This window comes from Pinus tabuliformis, chromosome 6 (assembly GCF_031772625.1).
Source record: "Pinus tabuliformis cultivar Carrire ecotype Pingquan chromosome 6, CPIR1, whole genome shotgun sequence".
Taxonomy (NCBI): domain Eukaryota; kingdom Viridiplantae; phylum Streptophyta; class Pinopsida; order Pinales; family Pinaceae; genus Pinus; species Pinus tabuliformis.
In genome coordinates this window covers 1,798,861,213-1,798,880,592 of record NC_142292.1, presented here as the reverse complement: position 1 = coordinate 1,798,880,592, position 19,380 = coordinate 1,798,861,213, and the positions used below count along the sequence as shown (strand labels likewise).

Genomic DNA, 19,380 nt, shown 5'->3' with positions numbered 1-19,380 from the left:
TTCCTTTGCCTTTGCATTGAGGTTTCCACAAGCGATCATGCAATCGAGGTCCACCGTTGCTGCTGTCCGGGTGGACTCCTAGGTGGCCTCTGTGCAAGGCGGGGAGGGTTGGGGGGCATTTCTAAGGGAGGTTGCGGGCTCGGTTTGTCTTGTATTGTTTCCTTCCTTTGCCTTTGCATCAAGGCTGTTGCAGGCAATCAGCCGATCGAGGTCCACTGTTGTTGTTGTCTGGGTCGACTCCTAGGTGGCATCGGTGCGGGGCGGGGAGGTTTGTATGGCCTTTCTAAGATAGGATTTGTGGTCGGTGGTCCTCTTTTTATTTCCTTCCTTTTCCTTCGCATTGAGGTTGCCGCAGGCGATCGGGAGATCGAGGTCCACCGTTGTTGTTGTCCTGGTGGATTCCTAGGTGGCCTCGGTGCGGGGCGGGGAGGGTTGTGGCTCATTTATAATATAGAGGTTGCGTGGTTGGTCATTCTCCATTTGTTTCCTTTGCATCGAGGCTGCCGCAGGCGATCGGGTGATCGAGGTCCACCGTTGCTGCTGTCCGGGTGGACTCCTAGGTGGCCTCGGTGCGGGGCGTGGAGGCCTTTGGAGGCATTTCTAAGGGAGTGGGTGAGTGATCGCTCGTTTTCTTGTTGGTTGGGGTGTGGTTGCAAACTCCGAAGTGGCCTTGGTGCGTTGTGACTCGGCAGGTCTACCCATTTGTTCGCCATGTCCTTGGCATGTTGTGTGTGTTTCCTTCTTGGGATGCAAGAGGTGCAAGGCATAAAAGTTTTACATGATATTTTGATATCTCTTTGACTTGATGGGTGTTCAGGTTGGCTCTTAGTAAGAGAGCGCCCGGAATGCCCTTTGAAGTGGGAGGGTGCTACCTGGTTGATCCTGCCAGTAGTCATATGCTTGTCTCAAAGATTAAGCCATGCATGTCTAAGTATGAACTAATTCAGACTGTGAAGCTATGAATGGCTCATTAAATCAGTTATAGTTTTTTTGATGGTACCATACTACTCGGATAACCGTAGTAATTCTAGAGCTAATACATGCACCAAGTCCCGACTCTTTGGAAGGGATGCATTTTTTAGATAAAAGGTCAGCGCGGGCTTGCCCGCTTCTCCGGTGAATCATGATAACTCGACGGATCGCACAGCCCTTATGCTAGCGATGCTTCATTCAAATTTCTGCCCTATCAACTTTCGATGGTAGGATAGAGGCCTACCATGGTGGTGACGGGTGACGAAGAATTAGGGTTCGATTCCGAAGAGGGAACCTGAGAAACGGCTACCACATCCAAGGAAGGCAGCAGGCGCGCAAATTACCCAATCTTGACATGGGGAGGTAGTGACAATAAATAACAATATTGGTGATGAGCCTAGGTATTGCAACAAGAATGTTGAAACTCCTAGGGCTACCAGCTTTACTTATCAACCCGGGGTTCGTACAAACTTGGAGGTGACAGTGTTATATGCACAAGTAAAAGTGAAGGTACTGCCTGTTGTCACTGCTCATCTAGCAAGAGACCCTAGGGGTTCCAAGCCAGACTTCTATACAGTCAGAAGAAGCTTAACTCTTTGATGGAAAAAGAGCAAACCTATCCTAAGGGAGAGCTACTTCTACTGCAATATTGAAGAAAACAGCATGAAATGCTAAACCATACCATAACCTAACTAACCATCCAAACAGTTATGCTAAGCAGAATTGCTAAATTAACACTAATCTAATGTTGCTATCTAAGTTGCAGAGGTAAAGAGCATCAAAACCAAACTAAGGTGTAAGCAAAGGAAACTAAGCTAAATCGGTTTTCAAGTGGAAGAGCAATCGGAGGTCGAAATCAATGAAAGGAGGACGTAAGGATGCAATAGCACATAGGGACCGTTGGATCGATCAACAAGCAGAAGATGGACGGTGGAGATCTTATCGCGAGGTCTTAAGCGAATAAATGGATGAACAAGGTTAATGAAGCAATGAACAGCGGAGATCGTATCGCGGGGTCTTAAACGAATAAATGGATGAACGAGGTTAATGAAGCGATGAACGGCGGAGATCATATCGCGAGGAATTAAGTGAAGAGATGGGCGGACGGGGTAACGAAGCGATGAACGGTGGAGATCTTATCGCGAAGGCTTAAGTGACTAGATGGATGAACATGGTGAACGCACAGGATGAACGGCTGAGGTCTTATCGCGGAGGTTAAGTAAAGAGATGGACGGCGGAGATCGTATCGCGTGAAAAAGGAACGTGCGGAAATGATGGAGCGGGTTTCTAAGGCGGTAAGTAGTTTCTAGCGCGCCCTTAAAGCAGTAAGCGGAATTCTGAAATTTCACGCGATTAGCCTTACTGCGCGACACGTAGCACGAGAAAACCACTTTTCTCGCGTGCTCTCGAGCAGATAACGTTCATGCACTAATTTGCGTGAGATTGCGTGATAGCCGTTGGATTAGGCGGGGCTGATCAACGATGGAGATCGACCAAACTAGTTGATGATCGGGTGAAGCGATAGCCGTCGGATCAGGCGAGGCAGATCGACGGTGGGGGTTTAAAGCACATAAAGTGATTGGGTGACGCAATAGCCATCAGATCAAGAGACAGATCGACGATGGAGATTAAAGCTCATAAAGCAAGTGGTGGACTCCACGTGAGGCAGCAGTTGGAGAAAATAATGAATCAAACGATGATTGTGAAGGTTTATTGGTGATCGGACGATGAGGAAGCGATGCATGAGGAATGTGCTGAAGGCGGTTTTAAACGAAAACGACAAAGAAAACTAGTGCGGGTGAACAAATAACTACATCAAACAACAAACTCCCTAGCTCATGCGAGAACCAGAAACCTGTGTTTTTGGGGCTGCTGAAGGGTCCCTTCCTCAAGTCATGGTCCCAGAGGGAGGAGATGAGGCCAAGACACCTGCGCACAGCCTGATAGTGATCTTTTTCCTCTAACTAACCTGGGAATTGAAAGAAGACACAAATGGAAATAAACTGAAGCAACTGAACAAAAAAACCATGAACAATCTATGCTATACTGTTGTAACGAAAGTGCAACTACTAAAGCAAATAAACAAAAAACCATGAAACTACTTAAGCAAATGAACAGAAACAGAAATCTAAGCTACTTCAGCAAATGAACAACGAAAACCAAGAATCTATGCTAGCATAACAGTACAATAAAGAGGAGCTTTGGCTGCTTGGGTCGGGCCCTAACCCAAGAGCTTCAGCCCTCGGAGTTAACTCAGAGCTAGCTTAAACAGAACTCATTCTTATTATAAAAACCATGGATTACAAAACAAACTGTCACAAGTCTTGCAGCTCAGAAATAAAGTGGAGTTTTTACAATAGAAGTCTAAATCCTACTGAGGTCCTAAGCCTCTCTATTTATACATTTGAAGTCTCTAACGACTTCCTTCCCATTAGGGAGGCTTGGCCTCTAACTCAAGAAAAACTGGTTTTTGTCCTTTTCACTTGCTCGGCTGTCTTCTAGTCTTCAAAGTGATGGTTGTTTGCACTCCGAGCTGGTGGAGGAATATTCGAATGGAGGGGTAGTAAATGAGGAGGATTTACCTCCTATAATTACTCTCCCTTGTCCCATTCTAGTTTTACCAAGGTCTTTGCCATAGTTCCTTGCTTTTATCCTTTATACCTGCATTTTTCCTTGCTTTTATCCTTTATTCCTACATTACATGCACATTAGACCACAAAGCCAAATATCCAACTCTAACTCATTTCATAAACAAAATATAATCAAAAGTATGCAATAAGTTGTGAGAATAGTTGGTTTGACTAAGCTAAGAGGTGAATTAAGGCCAATTAAGGCTCATATAATTTCTCAATGATGAGGCTCATATAATTTCTCAATGATGAGGCTCATCAATTGGGCTCATCGAGTTTGGTAATTGGAATGAGTACAATCTAAATCCCTTAATGACAATCCATTGGAGGGCAAGTCTGGTGCCAGCAACTGCGGTAATTCCAACTCCAATAGCATATATTTAAGTTGTTGCAATTAAAAAGCTCGTAGTTGGATCTTAGGTCGTAAAGGTCGGTCTGCCTACTCGGTGTGCACCTGCCCTTCCGTCCCTTTTGTCGGCAACGTGCTCTTGGCCTTAATTGGCTGGGTCGCGGCTCTGGCGCTTTTACTTTGAAAAAATTAGAGTGCTCAAAGCAAGCTTATGCTCTGAATACATTAGCATGGAATAACATGATAAGAGTCTGGTCCTATTGTGTTGGCCTTCGGGACCAGAGTAATGATTAATAGGGACTGTCAAGGGCATTCGTATTTCATTGTCAGAGGTGAAATTCTTCGATTTATGAAAGACAAACTACTGCGAAAGCATTTGCCAAGGATGTTTTCATTAATCAAGAATGAAAGTTGGGGGCTCGAAGATGATCAAATACCATCCTAGTCTCAACCATAAACGATGCCGACCAATGTAAAGTTTTGTAGATGTTCTATGCTAAGAGCAATTTCACTTTTCTCACAGCAATCATACAAGTAGATAAGCAAAATGCAGATAGAACATATAAGCAGATCTTACAAAAGACAAATCAGAAACAAGAAAAATGTATGTGATTGTTTCGGCGGTCAACAGGATGCTTCAACCAGCAAAGTCTCCTATGGTCAGCCAGCCCAGCATGTGTCACAACAACCCTCCAACCAGTAGATGAGTCAACCCAAGTCAGTTCTACAAAAGTCAACGCTGTCCTGAAAAGTCAACGCAGGGGCAGCAAGCTAAAAGTCAACGCAGCAGCAAAACGGTCAACCCTTTGACCTCGATTTTTGTGCCAGGTAGTATGGGCTTCAAAAATCGAACCTCCCACAAGTTTTCAGCTTGTTTGGACCAAGCGTTGACCAAAGTCAACGCTGGTCAAACTTCTGCAAAACCCTAGCAGCAGAAAAATCCTCTTCGTCCTTCCCACGTGTGGCTGAAATTCGTCCTCCAGGTAGCTCGTACTTTTTAGGATGAGAGAGGAAGATGTGAGTTGTGTTGAGATCAAATTCTCTCCAACTTTTCCTGTATATATATATCCATCAATGAGGGTGTGTGACACATCTGTTGGGCATGTGAGCCTACATTACAAAACTGGCTGACCTTTGCACATATAATTTATTAAGAATAATAAATTCAAAATATAAGTTCTGCTCATCGGATTAAGACTATTTTTATATGGATTTTACACCTCTCAGAAAGAGGAATCCAACAAAAATATTAGCCTCTTAATCTGAGCATCAGAACATGGAGTTTGGACCTAGTTGTCCAAATTTAACAACCAAGGATTGGCAGATGTTGCTCTAAGGACTCCGCCAGCACCTTCTGAGAAATCAGAGTGTTTGGCTTCCGGGGGAAGTATGGTCACAAGGCTGAAACTTAAAGGAATTGACGGAAGGGCACCACTAGGAGTGGAGACTGCGGCTTTTTTTGACTCAACACGGGGAAACTTACCAGGTCCAAACATAGTAAGGATTGACAGATTGAGAGCTCTTTCTTGATTCTATGGGTGGTGGTGCATGGTCATTCTTAGTGGAGTGACTATGGTCCTTCGCGACCAGCTTCTTAGAGGGACTATGGCCATTTAGACCATGGAGGTTTGAGGCAATAACAGGTTTTTGATGCCCTTAGATGTTCTGGGCCGCACACGCACTACACTAATGCAGCCAATGAGTTTTTCTTCCTGGTTCGAGAGATCGGGAAATCTTCTCAAATTGCATCATGATGGGGATAGACCATTGCAATTATTGGTCTTCAACGAGGAATTCCTAGTAAGTACGTGTCATCAGCTCGTGTTGACTACGTCCCTGCCCTTTGTACACACCACCCATCGCTCCTACCGATTGAATGATCTGATGAAGTGTTCGAATGGAGTCGACGATGGTGGTTTGCTGCCATCGACGTCGTGAGAAGTTCATTGAACCTTATCATTTAGAGGAAGGAGAAGTCATAACAAGGTTACCGTAGGTGAAACTGCGGTAGGATCATTGATAGCAGGGGTTTGCTTTTTTGGTTCGGGTTGGGTGGGTTTCGATTGCAATGTGGGCCCGTGTGGTGCATCTCTAGGGGAGTGGGTTTGGTGTTTGGCGGGAACATTGTTGGTTGCTTGTCTTGAGGTCACGCTTGTTTTTTCGTGTGCTTGCAAGCCATGCTTGTGCTTGTCCCACCCATCCTTTGTTTTTCTTTCCCCCAATGTGTTTCTATAGGGGGTTCGGAAGCTTGTTTCTTGGGAGCCCTCTCCGACGATCTGTTCGGCGGGGCATGGTTGTTGTAGTTGAGGTGCTTGGGCAATACGATGGATAAATTTAGACTCATTCGTAGTGGCAGTGCTCGGTCTTTTGTTCGTTGGAAGGCATGGGCCAAGGGTGCGAGCCTCCATAGTTGGTTCTCTTGAAAAGGCAGCGGTGGTTTATGTGTTGCTTGGGTGAGTTTTTTGTTGGTGGTTGGGTCAAGGGAGTGGTTGCGCGCGTGCCTGGTACCTCAATCCTTCCGTGAGGGGAAATGGTCAGGGTGGGGTCAATATGGGATGGATGAAGAGCGGTGCAATCCGTTGGGCTGGCCACCCTAGTCCTCTCGACCGTTCCTCGATCTGCCCTCGCGGAAGGGTTGGGTGTCCAGGTAATGAAAAACCCCTCCCTCGGTCTGAGCTCCATCGAGATCGCAAGTTTCCCCGTCAATGGGCATGAGGTGGCATTCTTATCTCGTGCCTTTGCCGTCAAGGGAATTCCTCGTCCTCTCATGAGCCACTCCCCTTCTAAGGAAAGAAGTAGCGGGTTATGTCTTTGTTTCTCCCTTTGGATTGTGGGTTTTTTGTGCGACTTGGTCATTTCTTGGTTTCGTGGTGTGCACTTTGCGGACATCCCTCTTTAGTGGCCTTGCACCATCAATGTATTTGTGGCCCGTGGCTTTCTCCAGCATTGAGTGTCAGCCCATGACAACTCCTCTTTGGAGTTTGATTCTTGACCCCCCCTTGACTTTCTCACTGGAAAGGTTGTTGGGTGTTTTGTACATGGAGGGGTGCAATAGCAGGGTGGGTTTGCTATTAGTGTATTCTTTTGTCGTTTGAAGCCTTGTGCCGGGTTGGGGGGTTGTTTACCTCTCAGTAACGTGCTCCAGACACTGGTCTCATCGCGGCCCTCGTCTTTTCTAGTGGTCAAGTTTAGGTTGTGATTTATTTGCTTGGTTGTTTGATTGTTGTTTGTTATGTTGTAAGCTAGAAAGGGTGTTGTGTCGTAATGTATGTGGAAGGGTGTGAAGAGGTGGGATGCTTTGATTGGGTGCCTTGTTTTCTTTCTTTTTGGATAGGCAACATCTCCTCGACATGCTGGTGAGCCTCTCTTTTCCTAGGATTTTTGTTTCTTTCGTGTTGTTTTCTTCCCTTCTTCCTTTTGCCCCTAGCTTTACGGAGAAAAGGTGGGATTGTTGTGGATTGGTGTTCGGGAAGGACGAAAAGTAGTGTGAGTTCCTGGGGTGGCCACCCTAGTCCTTCTCGATCGTCGTCCCTTGCAGTTCCCCCCTTTTTGTGAAGGCACGAGGTTTTGGAAGCTTGTTCTCGGTTTGAGCCTCCCCCTTGTGAGCCGGTAGCCATGTTTGATATCTCTTTGTTTCATGTTGGTTTCTTCCCTTCTTCCTTTTTCCCCTAGCTTTACAGAGAAAAGGTGGGATTGTTGTGGATTGGTGTTCAGGAAGGACGAAAAGCAGTGTGAGTTCCTGGGGTGGCCACCCTAGTCCTTCTCAATCGTCGTCCCCTGCAATTCCCCCCTTTTTGTGAAGGCATGGGGTTTGGGAAGCTTGTTCTCTGTTTGAGCCCGCCCCCCCCCCCCCCCACTCCTTGTGAGCCAGTAGCCATGTTTGATATCTCTTTGTTTCATGTTGTCCCCCCCCTTGTGAGCCAGTAGCCATGTTTGATATCTCTTTGTTTCATGTTGTTTTCTTCCCTTCTTCCTTTTGCCCCCTAGCTTTACGAAGAAAAGGGGGGATTGTTGTGGATTGGTGTTCAGGAAGGACGAAAAGCAGTGTGAGTTCCCGAGGTGGCCACCCTAGTCCTTCTCGATCGTCGTCCCCTGTAGTTCCCCCCTTTTTGTGAAGGCACGGGGTTTGGGAAGCTTGTTCTTTGTTTCAGACTCCCCTTGTGAGCCAGTAGCCACATTTGATATCTCTTTCTTTCATGTTGTTTTCTTCCCTTCTTCCTTTTGGCCCCTAGCTTTACGGAGAAAATGTGGGATTGTTGTGGATTGGTGTTCAGGAAGGACGAAACGCAGTGCAAGTTCTCGGGGTGGCCACCCTAGTCCATCTCGATCGTCATCCCCTTCAAATCCCCCCTTTTTGCGAAGGCACGGGGCTTGGAAAGCTTGTGCTTTGTTTGAGCCTCCCCTTGTGAGTCGGTAGCCACGTTTGATCTCTATTTCTTTCACCTTGTTTTCTTCCCTTCTTCCTTTCGATCCCTAGCTTTACAGAGAAACGCAAGAATTGTTGTTGACTAGTGTTCGGGAACGATTAAAAGCAATGCGAGCTCCCGAGGTGGCCACCCTAATCCTTCTCGATTGTTGTTCCATGCAGTTCCCCCCTTTTTGCGAGGGCATGGGGCTCAGGAAGATTGTTCTCTATTTGAGCCTCCTCCTGTGAGGGGGTAGACACCCTTGTTTCTCTTTCTTTCATGTGTTTTTCTTCCTTTCCTCCTTTTGGCCCTTAGCCTTACATTTGTCGTGGGGGGTGCCCTATTCAGTGTTGTGGCGGATTTGTTGGTAATACGTGGAAACGACTCTCAGCAACGGATATCTCGGCTCTTGTTACGATGAAGAACGTAGCGAAATGCAATACTTAGTGTGAATTGCAGAATCCCGTGAATCATCGAGTTTTTGAACGCAATTTGCACCCGAGGCCTCAGTCAAGGGCACGTCTGTCTAGGTGTCGCATCCCATTCAAACACACTCCTTGCAATATGTTAGGGAGCAGCGGAGCTGGTCGTCCGTGCCCAATGCAGTGCGGTTGGCTGAAATACCTCAAGCGATGTTTTGTGGCGTGCGTCGGCAAGTGGTGATCTTGTCCCCTTGGTTGGGCAGTCGACGTTAGCTGATGCAGGCTTTGTGTGGCATCACTCAAACTTGCTTTGCTCTCTCTTGTCCTCCCATCGGGTAGGGCAGATTTAGCTCCAACTTGCAACCTCAGCTCAGACGAGAACACCTGCTGAGTTTAAGCATATAATTAAGCAGAGGAAAAGAAACTTACAAGGATTTCCCTAGTAGCGGCGAGCAAACCGGGAAGAGCCCAGTATGAAAATCGGGTGTCAGCATTGCTTGAATTGTAGTCTGTAGAAGCGTCCTCAGCAGCGGACCTGGGCCAAATCCCTTGGAAGGGGGCACCTGAGAGGGTGAGTTCCCCGTCAGGCCGGGACCCTGTCGCATCACGAGGCCTTGTCAGCGAGTCGGGTTGTTTGGGAATGCAGCCCTAATTGGGTGGTAAATTCCGTCCAAGGCTAAATACGGGCATGAGACCGATAACGAACAAGTACCGCGAGAGAAAGATGAAAAAGACTTTGAAAAGAGAGTTAAAGCGTGCTTGAAATTGTCGGGAGGGAAGCGGTTGGAGGCTGTCGATGCATCTCGGTCGGATGTGGAACGGCTCAGGCTTGTCCGCCACTCGACTTGAGGTGCAAGCTAACACGGGCTGCTACATCGTCACGAGCACGGGTGGATTACTACCTATCGATTTGTGGTAGCGATGGTCAAGGAACGAAGCGTGTACCCTTGTGGCGGGTCGTGTGCACCTGCGCACTCGTGGTGTTGGTTGGCGGGCTTTCCATTCGACCCGTCTTGAAACACCAACCAAGGAGTCTAACATGTGTGCGAGTCGACGGGTTTGAAAACCTCCGAGGCGCAAGGAAGCTGACGGGCGAGCTCCCCTCTCTGGGGGGGTGCATCGTCGACCGACCTTGAGCTTATGCGAAGGGTTCGAGTGCGAGCACAACTGTTCGGACCCGAAAGATGGTGAACTATGCCTGAGTAGGGCAAAGCCAGAGGAAACTCTAGTGGAGGCTCGTAGCAATACTGACATGCAAATTGTTCGTCTAACTTGGGTATAGGGGTGAAAGGCTAATCAAACCATCCAGTAACTGGTTTCCTCCGAAGTTTCCCTCAAGATAGTTGGAGCTCACGCACGAGTTTTATTGGGTAAAGCAAATGATTAGAGGCATCGGGGGCGTAACGCCCTCGACCTATACTCAAACTTTAAATAGGTAAGAGGGTGTGGCTGCTCCATTGAGCCATGCCATGCAATCGAGAGCTCCAAGTGGGCCATTTTTTGTAAGCAGAACTGGCGATGCGAGATGAACTAAAAGGGTGTTGGTTGTTTAAGATAGCAGGACAACGGTCATGGAAGTCGAAATCCGTTGAGGAGTGTGTAACAACTCACATGCCAAATCAACTAGCCCTGAAAATGGATGGCGCTGAAGCGCGCAACCTATCCTCAACCGTCGGAGCAATTGTCGGGCTTCGATGAGTAGGAGGACACAGGGGTCGTTGAGAAACCTCAGGCATGAGCTTGGGTGGATCGGCCCCCGGTGCAGATCTTGGTTGTAGTAGCAAATATTCAAATGAGAACTTTGAAGACTGAAGTGGGGAAAGGTTCCATGTGAACAGCACATGGACGTGGTTTAGGCGATCCTAAAAGATGGGGAAGCCTTGTATCAAGGGTGAACTCTGCACGAGCATCTAAAGGGAATCGGGTTAAGATTCCCGAACCGGGACATGGCGTCGGGCGGCAATGTTAGGAAATCTGGAGACGTCGTCGGGGGCCCCGGGAAGAGTTATCTTTTCATTTTAACAACTTGCCCACCCTGGAATCGGTTCACCCAGAGATAGGGTCCAGCAAATGGAAGAGCACCGCACATCTTGCGGTGTCTGGTGCACCCTCAACGGCCCTTGAAAATCTGGAGGATCGAGTACCATTCATGCCCAGTTGTACTCATAACAGCATCAGGTCTCCAAGGTGAACAGCCTCTAGTCAATAGAACAATGTAGGTAAGGGAAGTCGGCAAAACGGATCCGTAACTTTAGGAAAAGGATTGGCTCTGAGGGTTGGGCCTAGGGGTCTGCACCCTCAACTCGTGGGTTGTAGGCAGTCTACCCAAGCTACTCTTGCGGCGAGGGCGAGCAGTCGCATGCTGATTGGGCTATGGGCGTAGAATGCCCCCTACCGGGGGCTTTTCCCTAGGCGGCGAACAGTCGACTCAGAACTGATACGGACAAGGGGAATCCAACTGTTTAATTAAAACAAAGCATTCCGATGGTCCATGCAGATGCTAAGGCAATGTGATTTCTGCCCAGTGCTCTGAATGTCAAAGTAAAGAAATTCAACCAAGCGAGGGTAAACGACAGGAGTAACTATGACTCTCTTAAGGTAGCCAAATGCCTCGTCATCTAATTAGTGACGTGCATGAATGGATTAATGAGATTCCCATTGTCCCTATCTACTATCTAGTGAAACCACATCCAAGGGAACGGGCTTGGCAGAATCAGCGGGGAAAGAAGACCCTGTTGAGCTTGACTCTAGTCCGACTTTGTGAAATGACTTGAGAGGTGTAGAATAAGTGGGAGACGATTTCGGCGCAAGTGAAATACCACTACTTTTAACGTTATTTTACTTATTCCCTGGGGCGGAGACGAGGCACTCCCCTTGTTTTTGGCCTTAAGGCACATTTCGACAGGTCAATCTGAGTGGAAGACATTGTCAAGTGGGGAGTTTGGCTAGGGTGGCACATCTGTTAAAAGATAACGCAAGTGTCCTAAGATGAGCTCAACGAGAACAGAAATCTCGTGTGGAACAAAAGGGTAAAAGCTCATTTGATTTTGATTTTCAATACGAATACAAACTGTGAAAGCGTGGCCTATCGATCCTTTAGATTTTCGGAATTTGAAGCTAGAGGTGTCAGAAAAGTTACCACATGGATAATTAGCTTGTGGCAGCCACGCGTTCATAGCGACGTTGCTTTTTTATCCTTCAATGTCAGCTCTTCCTATCATTTTGAAGCAAAATTCACCAAGTGTTGGATTGTTCACCCACAATAGGGAACGTGAGCTGGGTTTAGACCGTCGTGAGACAGGTTAGTTTTACCCTACTGATGAACCGCATTGCAATAGTGATTCAACTTAGTACCAGAGGAACTGTTGATTCACACAATTGGTCATCGTGCTTGGTTGAAAAGCTAGTGGCGCGAAGCTACCATGTGTCGAATTATGACTAAACACCTCTAAGTCAGAATCCACGCTAGAAGCGGTGCATGTCACTCTTCGACTGTATCTCGACCTGCAGTAGGGGCGCCACTTTGTCGCCCCCAAGGGCCCTTGTCATTTGCAAACCGCGATCGTGAAGCATCTTAGTCGGGGCAGCTTTGAAGTTCAATTCCAAACGATCGTTGAGAAGAATCCTTTGCAGACGATTTAAATACGCGATGGGGTATTGTAAGTGGCAGAGTGGCCTTGCTGCCACGATCCACTGAGATTCAACCCTTGGTCGCCTCGATTCAGAGCTTAGCTCTTGTCACACATTATTCAAACAAATCCGGACAACTCTCTCGCTCTTGCGCCTTTGCCTCGTCCTCCAAACGACATTTTTTTATTGCTCACATCTCATAAATGCTTTGCTTGGGGGCGGGAAATTTGGGGTTTCCACGTTGCGACAAAAAAGGCGCCCAAGCCTGGGGAAGATTGGGGTTTCCATGTCGCGCCCCGGCACCCAAAATTTGGGGTTTCCATGTCGCGCCCCGACGCCCAAAACTTGGGGTTTCCATGCCGCACCCAAAATTTGGGGTTTCCATGTCGTGCCCCGGCGCCCAAAACTTGGGGTTTCCATGTCACGCCCCGACGCCCAAAACTTGGGGTTTCCATGTCGCGCCCAAAATTTGGGGTTTCCATGTTGCGCCCCGGCGCCCAAGCCTGGAGAAACTTGGGGTTTCCATGTCGCGCCCCGGCGCCCAAGCCTGGGAAAACCTGGGGTTTCCATGTGCGCCCAAGCCTGGGAAAACCTAGGGTTTCCATGTCGCGCCCAAGCCTAGGAAAACCTAAGGTTTCCATGTCGCGCCATGGCCAAAATCGACACCCAAGTCTGGGGAAACTTGGGGTTTCCATGTCCCAGGGAGCAGGTGTCAAGCAGATTAGAAAGGGTTTTGGTAGCAAAAAAGATTTTGGAGGATGTGGAAGGACTTAAGTCATGGGTAAGGTTAGGGAGACCTTTAGACCATCTAGCCATATTGTTACAATTAGAAAAAGATGAGAAGCATAAAAAAACCCTTCAAATTTAACCATAATTTGCTAAAAGAAGAAGGTTTCAGAAATTTGATCACCTAGAATTGGAAGAAATATGAACCTTGTACAAGGGAGACAACTATTTATCTATCCGAAATAAATTTGATGAAAGTTTAAAACATAATAGCATAGTGGAAAAAGAAAAACTCCTAGAATGCTCAACAAAAGCTTACTGAGACCAAGGAATAGATCAAGAAATTGTTTGAAACATAAAAGGAACAAATCATTACAAAAAAGGAGAAGTTATAAAAATGAATCTATTGGAGCAGGAAGAAGTTGAGTGGAGACTAAAGAATAGGGCTACTTGGTTGATAAAGGGCAACCAGAATACTAAATTCTTCCAAAACTACATGAAACATCAAAAGAACATCAAAAATACATGGGAGATAAGTAAGAAAGATGGGAGGAAGCTATGAAAATTCTCAAAGATGGCATCAAGAGGAGTAAAGCACTTCAAAAGTTTATTCCAAGAACCTCCTAAGGCAAACATAATAGTGATTGAAGAACAACAAAATGAAGAACTTGAAGCTAAAGTAACCAAAGAGGGACTCAAATCAATTCTACAATCTTTTTAAGAAACCAAATAGACTAAGTCCACATAGTTGGACAATGAAATTTTATTTGTGTTTTTGTGACCTCCTAGAATAGGAGTTGCTGAGAGTGATAAAAGAATCTAGAGTTTAGAGTGAAGTATTATTGCATTGAATGAAACATTTATAGCTCTTCCAAAGCAAAACGATCCATAAAATTTTGATGATTATAGCCCTATCTCACGATGCAATTCTGTGTACAAAATTTCAACAATAATTACAACAAATAGGCTTAAAAGAAAGAATTCCCCCTGACTTTGTCTCAAAAGAGTTGTTTGGTTTTCTTCACAATGTGGTGAGGAATAGCACAACGAGGACTACATATAAGAAAAAGTAAAAAATTTCAACTATTATGATGAAATTAGACTTAGCTAAGGCTTAATATAGGGTGGGCTAGTTAGATCATGGGATTATTTTGATTCAGATTGGGATGAGATCTTAAGTAGTAAATTAGATTATGGGGTGCATTTTCTCAACTTCTTAGGGGTCTAATGTGGGGATGCCCTATGTCTCCTTATTTATCAGTGTTGGTTGCAAAAGGTTTGAGCATAATGGTGAATGCATCTAAAAGGGAAGGGTATTAAAATGAGAACCTATTTCTCCTTGTCCTATTTACTATTTGTAAATGAAAAAAAATTGTAAATGAAAAAAATTGTTTGGCATGTAAACAGTTGTGGAAGTAGAAAAGTATAAAGAGATCCCTGAGCATGCAAAATGGATGTATGTGAAGGTAGAGAGACAATTTGCTCAAATATTGATGCAAGGTTAAAATATCTAAGGTTTTTCCTCAACCCTACTAACTACAAATTCAAGGATTGGAGTTGGCTCTATGAAAAAAATTGAAGAGAGGATGACTAATTCTTGCTACCGATGTTATCCAAAAAATGCAAGCTAACTTTGGTCAAATTAGTTTTGGAGGGGATACCTATTTATTGGCATTTTTAGCTTTAGATACCAAAAGGAATGTTGGGAAAAAATAGAAAAAGGTACTTTAGCTTCCTATGGACAAGAAAAAGATAAAGGGAAGGAATACCAAACGTGCTTTAGCTTCCAGTGGAAAAGAAAAATATAAAGGGAAGGAATACCATATTTTAAGAGGAAAAAGATTGCAAAACCATAAAGAGTATAGAGGAATTAAAGAATATTCATCTATTTGAACAAGATTTAGCAACAAAAAGTTTATGGAGAATGAAAAGGAATGAAGGCTTGTGGAGAAAAGTGATTATAGCTCTTGAGTCAATGGAGGATTGGATTAGAAGTAAAATGAAAGATTTTCATGCAAGCAATCACATTTTGACATGGCTTTGTTTTCTTTAGCAATCAAGAACACAGGGGAAAAGGTCATTACACCTTGGAGATCTTGAGGTGGCTTCACTGGATTACAAAATTCATTTTAGCAACCACATGTTGAAGCAAGGATGATATTTTGGGATTCCCAAGTGTTCTCGAGAGGACCACTAGTCCCCAAGTTGGAACCAGAAGTCTTGGACCATAAAGGGTAAGCATAAAGGGTCTTGGACCATACCCAACAAAAATGAAGCATTTATTGTGGCTATGTGTAACAGAGTCGTGGGTAGGCAGAGTTGAACATATAGGTTATACATGGCCTTAACCTATAGATGCAACTATATATAAGGATGGAAGTGCCTATAAGGGACAGATGTTCATGCATAGGGACTATGTCAGATTTCTTGTTAATCTTGCAAATGGCAAAATGGAGTCAAATGGAGTCAAACAGAAAGAGGGTTGAGCAATTTTTAGAGTTTTCCATCATAACAAAATGACACATCGATGTTGGACCCTAAGCAACTAGTTTGGAGGCATGTGTCTATTTCATCAATCAATGTTTTTCTTTGATAAGAACTATTGTTAATGTAGTTGGAGATGATTTGATTATTATTGGTGGAGAATCCTTGGGATGAAGTTTAATGAGCCCCTTACACTAGGCTTAAGCTAAATTACAATCATGGAAATAATTACAGAGGTGAGATCTAAATCTGTAATTCTCCTTTCTGCATGTTTATAGTTTCAACATCGTTGCCTGCAATGACAGTTTTCAGAAAAAAACTGTCATTGCAGGCAACGATGTTGAAACTAGTCAAAATCCTTTTTGACTAATTTGCAAATCTGGTGGAAGAATTTATTGTATGAAGAAATAGTTTTCTTATTAAAGAAAGTTGAAACTTCCTAGAAGATAGTTGGTTTTTAATGTTTTAAGTATTATTTGTATTCATACCAACAATTATCTATTGCCTTTGGAAGACTATTTACATGGGCCATTTTAATTAGTGTAAATTTAGTTGTTTAAGTCTGTTTGGAGTGGTAAAATCTGAGCAAGCAACAAAACTGGCAAAGTATGTCTGGAGTGATGGAAGGAATCTATATATCTATATTTTGATTTCTTCCTAAAATATCAAATATGCACTTGTCTTCATGGAATATATATAGGTAAAGAAAAAGAGACCAAAGACTTTAAAGTAGAAATAAGTACATTTTGCAAAGACCAGAAATCATAAACTAGCCCCTTTGAATTTCGAAACACACGTCATATAATTATGTTGCATAAAATTTGATAAATTAAACCAGACATACCTGCTCTTTAGCCTTTGCTACACCCACTACACCCATGGAGCATTGGAACTTTCATTAGTTGAATTGTTTGGGTTAAGCCTTAATTTCCTGGCCCATTGAACACAACAAAAACAAAACCAGAAAAATATAATGAGAAATATTTTAAAAACACGAAGAAAACAAAAACTCACGAGACATTGGGAGCTTACCCTTCCTTCGATGCGTTCCAGATCCACATGTTGGAATGTGTTTCCGTCGATGGTATTCTTTCCTTACTAATGTGTTGATCGAAGGTGTTCTTTCCTTACTAACCCTCTGATACCCGTGTACGGTTTCCCGATCGATTACTAATGTCGAATGTGTTCAGCGAGATAGCAGCATTTATTGCATCCAACGATCAAATCGCTTTTGCTCCCACCACCCGAAAGGAGTCGAGGGCCTAAAAGAAATTTTCTGAAAAAAATGAGAGATATTAACCATAAATTGTAAATTACAAGAAAATATTTAACACAAATTACAGGTAGAAGTAAGTACATCCTTTGTAAAACCAGAAACTCGTACACCCTACATATGTCAGGAGAAAATGACGTACACCCTACATATGTCAGGAGAAAATGACGAGGCTTACGGGGGTTTTGAGCTCAAATAGGACTCACACTCCACCCTGTGAGAGAAGGCAGAGAGAGAGAGATTCAACAGTGCACATCCACCTTTATTTACCTGCATTACAAGGCACCTGATATAAATTCTTAAAAATGCTTCTGATATAATTATGTAGAAGAATAAGAGTTGAATTTAACCGAAAATACCTCCTCCTTGTCCTTCGCCTTCCCCGGCCTCCACTGCACTTCTCCTCCTCCGCCTTCCCCTGCCTCCACTGCACCTCCTCCTTCACCCTCTCCTGGCCCCACTGCTAGGGCTAGAGATAATTTCCCAAGCATTGAACCTAACAAAAATAAAACCAAAAAATCATGTAAAACAAATATTAAAAAAAAAAACAAAATCACTTAAAAAAGATTGAAGAGCCAGTGACATATTATAAAAATGTATTAAAAAGAGACCAAAACAACCTAAGGACAGGAAGAGATTAACTGTGCTTGTGCTTGAAATGAGGACGATCCATAGGTTTTGGACCAAAAGCTGATGGACCTTTCTCTTTCCTTCTCAGACCACCAAAATATTAAATGGCTCCTTCACATTGCTGGTTCTAAACTTTAAAAGAAATCACATTATAATTTGTGTCTAAAAATGAGAGAAGTGAAGCAGTACCCATTGTATAAGTGGAATCTGCATCGACTCTAAACTTTAAAACAAATCACATTATAATTTGTATCTTCACCTGTGCCCATTGCATCAGTGGAATCTGCATCGGCTGTTTCGATTCAGATCGGAGTGCCAAGCCCAGGCGTGAGATTCTGGCTATTCCTTGGGGCTTTATGCACTTAGATACCTCGCTAGTGACCGAAATAATACGAATCAGACGAAAAGGCGATTGCATCATTGATCCTTGCTTGGGACTCGGCTCGCACATCTCGATGAGGAAACTATACTTGTGAATGCTCCTTTCACGTGCAATCGGTGCTTCTCCTGCTTGTGGAAAAGGTAGGGGAAGTTGCCACTAGCTCAGATGCCGATCAGTACCTCCATCCCGCTCGTCTGCTTTTTTGGGTCTGGGTTGGACCGTCTTCATTTCCCATTCATTAACCCCAAGAAATAAAATTATGAAAACAACTGGTAACAGCGAAGCCAAGCGGAGAAAGCAACCAGAAGCTAAAAAAGAAAAAAAATATATCAAAACCAAAAATCGGCATGGCCATGCTTAAAATTCAGAAGAGAATAACCAGAGAGAGCCAACAGTACCAAAATCGATGGAAACAGTAAGCCAAAAATAAAATTATAAAAAACAAAAAACAACACAGCAGACACCATAAACAACCAAAAAGGCCGCCATCAACAACACAGCAGACGCCACAAACAATCAAGAAGGCTGCCATCACATCGCCTGAACTCTCAAGTCGAACTCTGCTCTGTCCTGCGTCCATGGCCACCGAAGAGACCATCACATTACATGAACTCCCTGTGCATCTGAACTGGAGCCACTAGTGTAGGATCGTCCGAAGCTCGTGGCTAAACTCTGACATCAAATCACCATCATCATCTTCAGTCTCTGTCTCTGCTGCTGCGTAATTAACCTCACATTCGCATTCTGAATGTGAACTTAATGCTACTATTTTTAATGTGAACTTAATGCTACTATTCTGAATGTGAACTTAATGCTCACCTTTGCTTTCATTCGAGTTTTGTGTTGTTGAAGGAAGTACATGATCTTGTGCAGTAACCCCGTCCTATTTTTGCACAAGAAAAACGGCGTGAATTACCATTATTTTTGGCTGGAAGGAACGGTGGTGGACTCAAGGGCGGAATTATCTCATGATCAACCAATTCCTCTTCCATATTACAGCTTCCCACCTTCCGTTCCGGCTCGGCTTCTCAATTAAAAGGGATTCTTCCCAGAACTGGAGCTGCTCTGTAGTAAATGCCATAGGAATAAACTGTCTGGCGCTCTGTAGTAAATGCCAGAGGAATACCCTGTTTTTTCTTCTGGGGTTAGAAGTCCGGTGAAACAACTCCGACGACATCCGCGTCCGCTTTGTGTCCAGGCCGACGAGGGACATATCACTCCTCTCCCGCCAGGCGTCTTAACTCGAATCGCCTGTAATGAGGTCGGTGATTATATTTGTTTCTTTTAATTCATGCTTTTTCTGATTTATGCTTTACCGTTTGGCTGTTTTAACCATGCCTTCTAATGATGACATGAATTCAAATTTTGAAAGTGACGCGACCACCACTTGGCACCAACACAACAAACCTAATTTATTTTTTATTTTAAGATGAATAATTAACTTAAAATTTAGAAATAAACAATACATTTGATGGA

The 19,380-nt window shown here is 44.4% G+C and overlaps 1 long non-coding RNA gene, 2 other non-coding genes and 1 pseudogene across 4 annotated transcripts; 3 read left to right on the top strand and 1 right to left on the bottom strand.

Annotated features, from left to right (window-relative positions):
* Window positions 1–3,813: 3,813 nt before the first annotated feature.
* LOC149266214 (18S ribosomal RNA) lies at window positions 3,814–5,970 on the top strand (annotated as a pseudogene).
* A 2,769-nt stretch (window positions 5,971–8,739) lies between these two features.
* On the top strand, window positions 8,740–8,893 carry LOC149266213 (5.8S ribosomal RNA). The gene has a single exon (XR_016261342.1). It is a non-coding gene; the product is annotated as a 5.8S ribosomal RNA (ribosomal RNA).
* A 246-nt stretch (window positions 8,894–9,139) lies between these two features.
* Window positions 9,140–12,504, top strand: LOC149266212 (25S ribosomal RNA). The gene has a single exon (XR_016261385.1). It is a non-coding gene; the product is annotated as a 25S ribosomal RNA (ribosomal RNA).
* Window positions 12,505–17,167: 4,663 nt separating this feature from the next.
* Window positions 17,168–19,125, bottom strand: LOC149266211 (uncharacterized). Of its 2 annotated transcripts, XR_016252526.1 has the most exons (4): window positions 18,724–19,125; window positions 17,782–18,576; window positions 17,535–17,649; window positions 17,168–17,388 (listed from the first exon to the last, which is right to left on the bottom strand). It is a non-coding gene; the product is annotated as an uncharacterized LOC149266211 (long non-coding RNA). The 2 variants fall into 2 exon arrangements; XR_016252527.1 differs by lacking the exon at window positions 17,535–17,649.
* Window positions 19,126–19,380: the final 255 nt, after the last annotated feature.